The sequence below is a fragment of the Chenopodium album genome, chromosome 6 (assembly GCF_948465745.1).
Source record: "Chenopodium album chromosome 6, dcCheAlbu1.1, whole genome shotgun sequence".
Lineage (NCBI taxonomy): Eukaryota > Viridiplantae > Streptophyta > Magnoliopsida > Caryophyllales > Amaranthaceae > Chenopodium > Chenopodium album.
Genome location: NC_137839.1, coordinates 42,827,572 through 42,836,261, shown reverse-complemented (window position 1 = coordinate 42,836,261; position 8,690 = coordinate 42,827,572). Strand labels below are relative to the sequence as shown.

Genomic DNA, 8,690 nt, shown 5'->3' with positions numbered 1-8,690 from the left:
TCATACCTTTAATGTCTTTTATTTTAGTGACGTTTTTTTCTATCTATATTTTCAAAGTTGATGACACATTTTCTTGTCCTTTTTCCTTTAAAATATCTTTACAATAACTTTACCCAAAAATATATAAAATTTCAGTCACTGAACTTATTACTAAATAGTATACTTGTATTAACTAATAAATTAGATGTACAACAATATTATGTGAAAAAGTTTTTATTGCATATAAATATTATAGTACACATAAAATATCTCATAGTAATTAGTTTTCTATTACAATCGATATAATTACAAATAATAGTTCATTGGTGACTAATTGTATCGGCTGAAATTTTGAATCATATATAATTAAAATCTTTAAATAGCTTTAAAATATCTTTCTTCCATCCTTGTAATATTGTGTCGTAGTTGTCAGCCTTTTTCTACCATTTCTCGGTATTAATACAAGCAATGATGCCACAAAATCTCTTAACCCTGCACCAGAGTTCAACAATTGCAACAAGATATCAGCAAAAGAATCTAATTACAATATTAGACAAAAACTAATAACACTAGGGAGCCATATACAAAAAAAAATCATTTAATCAAACCAATATCACAACCAACTTCCAAAGCTAATTACAGAGTTGATAGCTTACCAAAAGTATTAGGTTATCATACATCGAAGAAAACATATCATTTGCTAATATTATCAAATACTTAAGTTTTGACTTCTGCAATAAATTTTAATTACATGGTGATATGCAGAGCATTAATAGAAAAAGAAAGGATGGTGAAGTACCTTTATTATTCTTGGTCATTCCCGTTACATGTCTAGTCTTTAATTTGAGTGCAACCTGCAAGATAGAAGAGAAGTACAATGATTAGGAAAATGACTAACAAGTGGTAGAATATGTTAAGGAGATTGACTAACAAGTGACTACTACAAGAATTTTAACGTGTCTTTGCCTTCAGAGTTGCTGCCCCTCTTAAACCAGAATGTAAATCAGTGTTTAAAAACAACTATTATGTTCTAAAATTTATGTAGCATATGCATTAAACATGTTGTACATAGTTAAATAAGGTTTCATAAAATTTTAATTAACTACCCGACAGCGAATCTCATGAGTATGACCTTATACTGGGATATATATTTCAACAGGAGATTGTTTTTACACCAAGATGACTCTACAGCCTCAAAATATGACATAGACTGGAGTCATTACCTGCATAGTTATCAAATTTTCACGCAAGCTCTAGCATATAATACCAAACTTGTATATCCCATCTAAGTTAAAATATCTCACAAACATCACTAACATTAGAATCTATAGGTATCCAGGTCCTAATTTTAATTATATTATTGACCTATCAACCATGTATACTAGAAGAAAATATTGAAGGTTAAGAAGTCGGCAACAATCCTTAAATTAAAAAAAAAAAATTATGGCATCTTAATGTAAGGAGAGGAGCAATAGCCAGGTTATTTTATCTTTTAAGAAAAATTAAAGATACAAGAAACAAATAGTCCAATAGGGAAAATTACCAGGTAATTTTATCTTTCAAGAAAAATTAAAGATACAAGAAACAAAATGAGCCAAGTCCCACACAAAATTATTCGACATACACTTCAAGCAAAGTATCTTACAATTTGGTTTAAAAGGGAAAATCTCAAAAATGAAGATAAAATATCTCCTGTAATAATTAAGTTACAAAGGATTTGACTAATCAGCTAAACCCAGAACAATTATGTGACAACCAAAATGATAAATTTAGAGTTTTGATCCATTTGTCAGCTTAGCTGTACACATTACAGTCATTCGGATTGCTCAAAATGAGTGCAAAAACTAAATGTAGCAAGTAGGCTGAAACAAGATAGCTACAAACCATAGACCAAGCAGGTAGCATTAGGTGTTTCAAAGCCCTTAATAATGGCCATATCCTCAAGCTTTATTTGGTGGAAAGTTCTCAACCAAAATGATAACATTACAATCAGAGCTCTAAAACATAAATACTCAAATACCGGAGGTAAAATTAGAGCCTTGCCTTATGATTCCGTTCTTTATAAGGGATCGGACAGTGACATGCACATGCCTTAATCGAGATTAGAAACACATGTGATAAATTCGATAAATAATTACAAAGTATTGAAAGCAATTAATACCGGAAAATAATATGTACCTTGTTTAGGTCCCTCTTCTTCACCCGTCACAAAAAAAGTTCCTCTTCTTTGACATTCTTTCATCTTAGCTCTACCTTAATATTCAATACAAGTTGTTTCATCTTACTTGATTTGCTCTTCTATCTTATAAACTTATGCCACAACATGCACAAACACATAGATTTCTAGACAAGATCAACTATTCATAAACCACCAATTTTATGTGTAAGGAATTTTAAGGAAAAAGAAGTAGATAGGAGGCATGCAGCTCACATATTCAATAAAATGTGTTGGGGGCAGGTCAGTTATATAATGTTTTAAAGCAACAATACTACATGTGACATGTTGAAACTATTGTTGTACCTCACCTGGTGTATCCATTAGAGTCCAAATCTCCAGCAACATGTTAACAAGATCTTCAAGCTGCACAAGATAATTATATTAAGCACACAAACTTAGCTGCACAAGATTAATTATATTATAAGAAATTCACTTTGAAGAAAGTTATCTAAAAGACTACATTTCTACACCGTATGACTCCTCCAGCTTAAGCTCTCACAAACTCTTGCAGTTTCCTTGAAGGCTCAATCCAAGGGAAATACATTTTTATTATGTAGTTATCTAGAGAATTGAATCAATTAAAGAGTAAATAAAACATCTAATTATAAAAAAATTAAGCAATGATTTGATTTGGACAGAAAGATCTTATTTAAAATAAGTCAAACTCAAAACATCAGAGTTGTCAAAATCATCTACTCTCTATGAGCAAAAGTATTAAGGAAACAAGCATGAAATAATTAATAAAAACTCACATGCATCACGCGTACACGTGTTTGAGCTCTCCCCTTCAATATTATTATCAGATGCGGAGACTCAACAAGCATATAATGTGGCCCATACAAGGATTAACAATGGAAAAAAAAAAAACACACACATAAAACAAAACAAAACTTTCCCTTCAAATACTTTAGCAAGATTGACTTTCAATGAGGTTGATCATATATAGTGGGTTATGATGTCAATAGATAATATATTTAAAACAAACTAATTAGTTGAACTATGATAATGTTTCTAATGATACTTTGTCCGTGGCACATGTGCATCTTATTTGATGAGCTACAAGGAAACTAATGAAACATGAGCTTCAACTTAAACATAAAGATAAAAAGGTATTAAAGCTCAAGTGTTCCAGACACTTTCAACTACACAGCCAAATCAATTTATTCACCACCTTGCCAAACACAAGAATGCTAACACGTCTTTTATGAGAGTATTTAGATATTTTGCTGGTATCTTAACTTATATGGATGTGAAATGATAAGTCAATGCAAACTTATAAACCTTGAAAGCTCAACATTTTGGTCTTATCTTTTCCTGTAACATCAAATGATTGATTTCCAATGAAAAAAAAAAACATAAATCTTAGATATAAGCTAAAATAGTGAAATATACACAACTTGTTTTTTTTTTCCTGATATCTAAAACAAATTAATCACCACTATCAATCTATCATACTCCATAAGTTCTACTGTATTCTGAATATCTCTAACCAATTATGTAAAATGATATTGTATTTAAATTCCACATAATTAGTTAAATCCCATATGGTTGAAACCCGATCTACGCAAATTTTGAGTTCATACCGTAACACCTAGCCGAGAAAATGAAAAGGGATTATCTGAGTAATAAGACTAAAAGAGTGAAATTCTGCAACAATTGAAAATCTCAATCAGACCAAAGCCAAAAATAATTGTAGCCTAAAATTCTCACTAAGTCCCCTGTACCCAACACGCCACACAAATTAAACCCTAGATTTAAATACAATGGCTTTCTACAACTACTTAAAAACTAAAAATTCCATGTAATTTCACAACAACTCAATAAAATTTAGTGTATCTGAATGATATTAAAGCAATAAAGCAAGGAATTGTTGAGAATAAGAACGAGATTACCGTAATTTGACGAAATTGAGAAGGAGCGGAAGAAAATTAACACGACTTCGACCCTAATTCATTAAATTTCAAGCGGTTTCAAAAGATAGCTGAGATTGTATAAGAACAAAGGATAGTGATGAACAATTAGGCTTAGTGCATGAAGTTTTCAGATCTGATAGCCCAAGAAAGAGGAGAAAGAAAGAGATAGTGGGTTTCTTTTGTGCGAGTGGATAGCTGGGTGGTTTATGATTTCTTTTACACTGCTTTGTTTGAAGTTGTGGGCTGCCTTTGAGTCACGTGCAACTCATACATAATTTTCGACGCTTTTCCAAGTCGAGAAACTTATGCGACATAAAAAAGCGTAAAAAAAAAGCGGGAATTTATTTTTACACTAATGCCTCATACACAGCGTCGAGCCAATAGCGTCTAAAAAGTAAGGGATTTGTAGTAGTGATTTAGGATTTGGCGAGACGGAAAAATGCTTCAAGTAACAAGTAAAATCCTAGCCACGCGAAAAGCTAGGAAAGCGAGTCCAATAGGAGCATGCCACGTGGCAGCACACATGGCTAAACGCCATGTGGTAGCACACGTGGCAGCCACATTGGCATCCACCAAGTGGCAGCGTACCATGTAGGCAGCGCGCCATGGTGGCAGCGCGCCACTGTGGCGACACATGTGGCAAGGGCCGTGGACCTGGGGCGATGGGTCATAGACACGGGCCAAAATAAAATGGCCCAACCGAACCCAACTAGGGGCTCAAGGTTGGGTGACACATGGTTAGTTAAGATTGCATATGAAATGCCTTGGGGACCAAGTGAAAAAGTGGTCCACTCCTAACCATGTGACACTTGTTACTTGTTACTTGTTCCTTGGTTTATTTAACTAAGGGTTAAATTCATCAATCTTTCCATGTGGGATCTGTTTTTGAAAAGTCCTACATTGAAAGATGAGTGGAATTCAGAAGCTATCCTTCATTATCATTAGCCAAAGCATTGCAAGAGAATTCCTTGCTTGAGTAGGAGTTCAATAGAGCATTGCATTAGCAAAAACTCTTAAACTCATAAAATACTCGGGTTTTGGTCGGACCTCTCTAACCTCGAGGTAACGGACCTTAAAGTCGCTATAAGTTTTTGCAGGTGGATTTCCGTAGGAGGCTTGCGTATTTTCGGAGCTCGAGCTTTCAAGTAATAGCCTGTCTTTGAGGGCGAAGTAGGCTTCAAAGGTAAATTCCGATTTTACCCTTTTGTGATTATTTGTTATGCTTTATGTTTTTATTAATTGCGAGTGGTTCCTTGGGTTGGGGTTGTTTCCACAGTGAGTCGTCCTACTTGATCTATTGAGTTCTCTAAAGTGCCTATTGATAGTACGCTATGACCCCTGATGTGCCTTGTTGGAGCTGAGAATGCTCCTTTCCATCCTTTAATGAACGTTAGGGCTAATGAGTTCTTGTTTGTGGACAAACCTCAAGATGGCAGCACTTTTGGATACCGCCTTACTCAATGGGTTCATCTCCCTGCTGATTCTACTAGTAGCTTAGTTAGTCTCCCTGTGGCGACTTCGTGCCATGATCTGCAGAAGGTCAGCCTTTATTCTTAACCTTTTCCTTTTCCTACTTATTCTCTTATTTGTGTTTTATATTATTTTTCATGCTTTTTAGTTTTTACCTTAGTTATTTTCGACTTCTTGCTGTTTGCAGCTCGTCGAGTATATTGGTGACTTATCTAATGCCTTTCTTACAGTGGAGAAGGAGTATCAGAATCATGTTTTGGCCTTTACTTAATAGGATAAGGAGATTCAGCAGGCTTATTCTTAGAGGGATGCATTGGCTGGTGAAGTGACTCCGCAGAGAGAGAAGGCGGATGCCCTGCAGCTCCGGATGGGAGAATTTAAACTATCCAAGACCAAGCTGGCGGAGTGCGAGGAGCATTTGGGGACATCCAAGGCCAGAGTGCAAACGTTGGGGGCGGAGATGGCTGCTCTGCGAGCTGGGCATGTGATTGAGCTTGAGGCTGCTAGGAGGGAGTACTTAGATCATTTATGTTTTCCCTTGCTTTTGCCAAGCTGCTTGTTGATCGCCACAATGGAGCTAGGCTGGGAGGCTGCAGCCCGTTGCGTGAGTGGTCTTTATGGTGATGGTGAGGAGCAGCAGGCTCGTTTTAATGCGATATAGGTTAGGTTTAAGGCAACTATGGAGGCTGACCTGTTTGATTTGCCAGCTACTCATCCGCGCGTTGCTAATTGCCGAGTCCCTAACCATGCAGTGCTGAACTTCGAGGTGCCTTTATGCACCGATGTTACTACGACCATTGGGGTGGACACTTTTGCGGTTGTCTCCCTCGTACTCCACCGGTTCATCGGAGTTTCCTTCCCATAGGTCTGTGGTCACTAGGTAGCTTTTGTTGTTATCTTTGGGGTGTATAGCCGCCAAAGATTGTGTTTTCTCCGTGCTTTCCTTATAACACTTTATCTTTTTATTGCTGGGCCTTTCCAGCTTAACTTAAACTTTGTATATTCCTAACTATTTTGCTGAATGTTTCCTTGTCCTGGTGGACAAGGGTTCAGCTTTATGAATACATTAACTTTCCTGCTGAATGTTTACTCTTCCTTGGTGTGTAGAGGTTCAGATTTATATTGTATGTACTTTATAATTTCCCTACTATTTCATCTATTACTTATCTCATAGTTTGTATGTTTGTTTGGATTAGCTGCTTGGCCATGGTGTCGTAGGACCTAGACCTCGGCTCAACAACCCCTTTGTCATGCTCGATGAAGCCTCGTAGGTTGGGCCTCCCCGTTTTCCTAACTTTGATTTTTTACTTAGTTGCAGAGGGCCTTCTCATTTTCTCGCCCTTTGCTATACTTTAGCAGGAACTTTGATGAGTTTTACCCCTTCTATCTTGTTCATGCTGGATGCTTGTGCATTATGTACTCTACTTAGATTTTGTAGAGACTTGCTTGCATATTACTTAGTTTAGTTTGACGTGGCTTTATTGGGCATCATTCAACCTGTTCTGCTATGACTAATTCATGTCATTAAGCTTTTTGGCTGCTCGTTTTGTGTCATTCAGCTTATTTTGCTGTGACTTGCTTATGTCGTTCATCTTTTTTTGCTACAACTTATTTGTGTCGTTCAGCTTATCTTGCTGCTACTTGTAGTTTTATGCCTCCTACTTATCTTTGTAAAGGCTTATCCTTTATCCATCTCCTCCTCTCCCCATCAAAGAGGTGAGCCGGGTGGGACTAAGAGAACCTTAGTGTTGTTTCTCAGCTCATCTTTTTACGTTTCGTTTATCTTTCCCTGCCCACGTTGAACTTGTTAGGCCTCCCCCTCATGTGTCCCCGAGGTGGTGCCCTATTTTACTTTGAGCAGGTAAGGTAAACTTCAAGGTAGGGCTTCTTTTTCTTTTTTTTTTTCTTTTTTTTTTTTTGCATAATGCTGTTTTGCTGCACCATGTTATGGTGATTTTTTCTTTTAACGGTTGTATGGCCTTTTCTGCATGTTAGTGTGTGATGCTAAAGCATAACATATTAAATCAAGTTTATGCAATATACTCCTCACATAGAGGCTCGTATTTTATTGAATTGAAATGGCTTAAATGACTAAATTAACATGATATGGACTAAATAGGGTTCTTGTATAATTAAAGCAAAGTTTTCTAATTTCTACTCAGTTACTTGCTTTTTTAAACAAAGTATTTCTTTAACACATTAGCATTGAAACTATTCCTTAAGACCTGACCCTCTTGATCTGGGAGGAGGAAAGCACTAGGTCCTACTTGTTCATGAATGATGAAGGAGTGGCCTTCCCAATTGGCTGACAGCTTTCCGTGCTGGTTCCCTCTCCCCGCTATAGTTGTTTTTTTGAGGACCAGGTCTCCGGGTACCAGTTCTCGGTGCTTGACTCTTTTTTTGAAAGTCTTAGAAATTGTGCTTTTTTAGCCAGCTTGAGAGCTGCTTTTAGCCTTGTTTCGGGCAGAATATACGCTTTTCATTCCCTTTCTGCTCGTAGTGTTGTATCCTCAGTTTAGGGATTTGTACTTCCTTTAGGACAGCTCCATCTGCCTCGTAGGCCAGGGTGAAAGGGCTTTTTCGAGTAAACTCTTTCTTAGTGGTTCTGTTTCCCATAATACTGATGGGACCAGGTCAACCTAGAGACCTTTATTTTCCTCTAGCTTCCTTTGCAAGGCGGTTAGGCAGCTTGTTTTCCGTCTCTACCTGGCCATTGTTTTGCAGGTGCAAGACTAAGGCACTTGCATATTTGGTTCACATTTCATCCAAGTAATCTTTGATGGCGTCGTAGTCGAATTGGCACCCATGATAAAAAACTATGCAATCCGACACCCCTAACTCAACTTCGATCCACTTGGTGAAATAGTCTACCGCCAGTATGAGATACTTCCTGCCCAGTGACCCAGTGGTAAATGGTCCTAATATGTCCATTCCCCAATGAGCAAACGAGATCGGGCTGAGAATCCAGGTTAGATCGTTTACTAGTTGATTTATGACTACGGATTACTTTTGGCATTTTTCGCATTTTTTTTGACATAAGCTAATGCATCCTATGTTAGAGTTGGATAATATGCTCCCCTTCTGAGCATTTCCACTCCAAAGGCCTTTCC

The 8,690-nt window shown here is 37.0% G+C and overlaps 1 long non-coding RNA gene across 1 annotated transcript; it reads right to left on the bottom strand.

The window, feature by feature from the left end:
• Positions 1–203: 203 nt before the first annotated feature.
• Positions 204–4,310, bottom strand: LOC145634850 (uncharacterized). The gene is made up of 5 exons (XR_014113629.1): positions 4,090–4,310; positions 2,506–2,560; positions 2,158–2,232; positions 779–833; positions 204–471 (listed from the first exon to the last, which is right to left on the bottom strand). It is a non-coding gene; the product is annotated as an uncharacterized LOC145634850 (long non-coding RNA).
• Between the last annotated feature and the right edge of the window lie 4,380 nt (positions 4,311–8,690).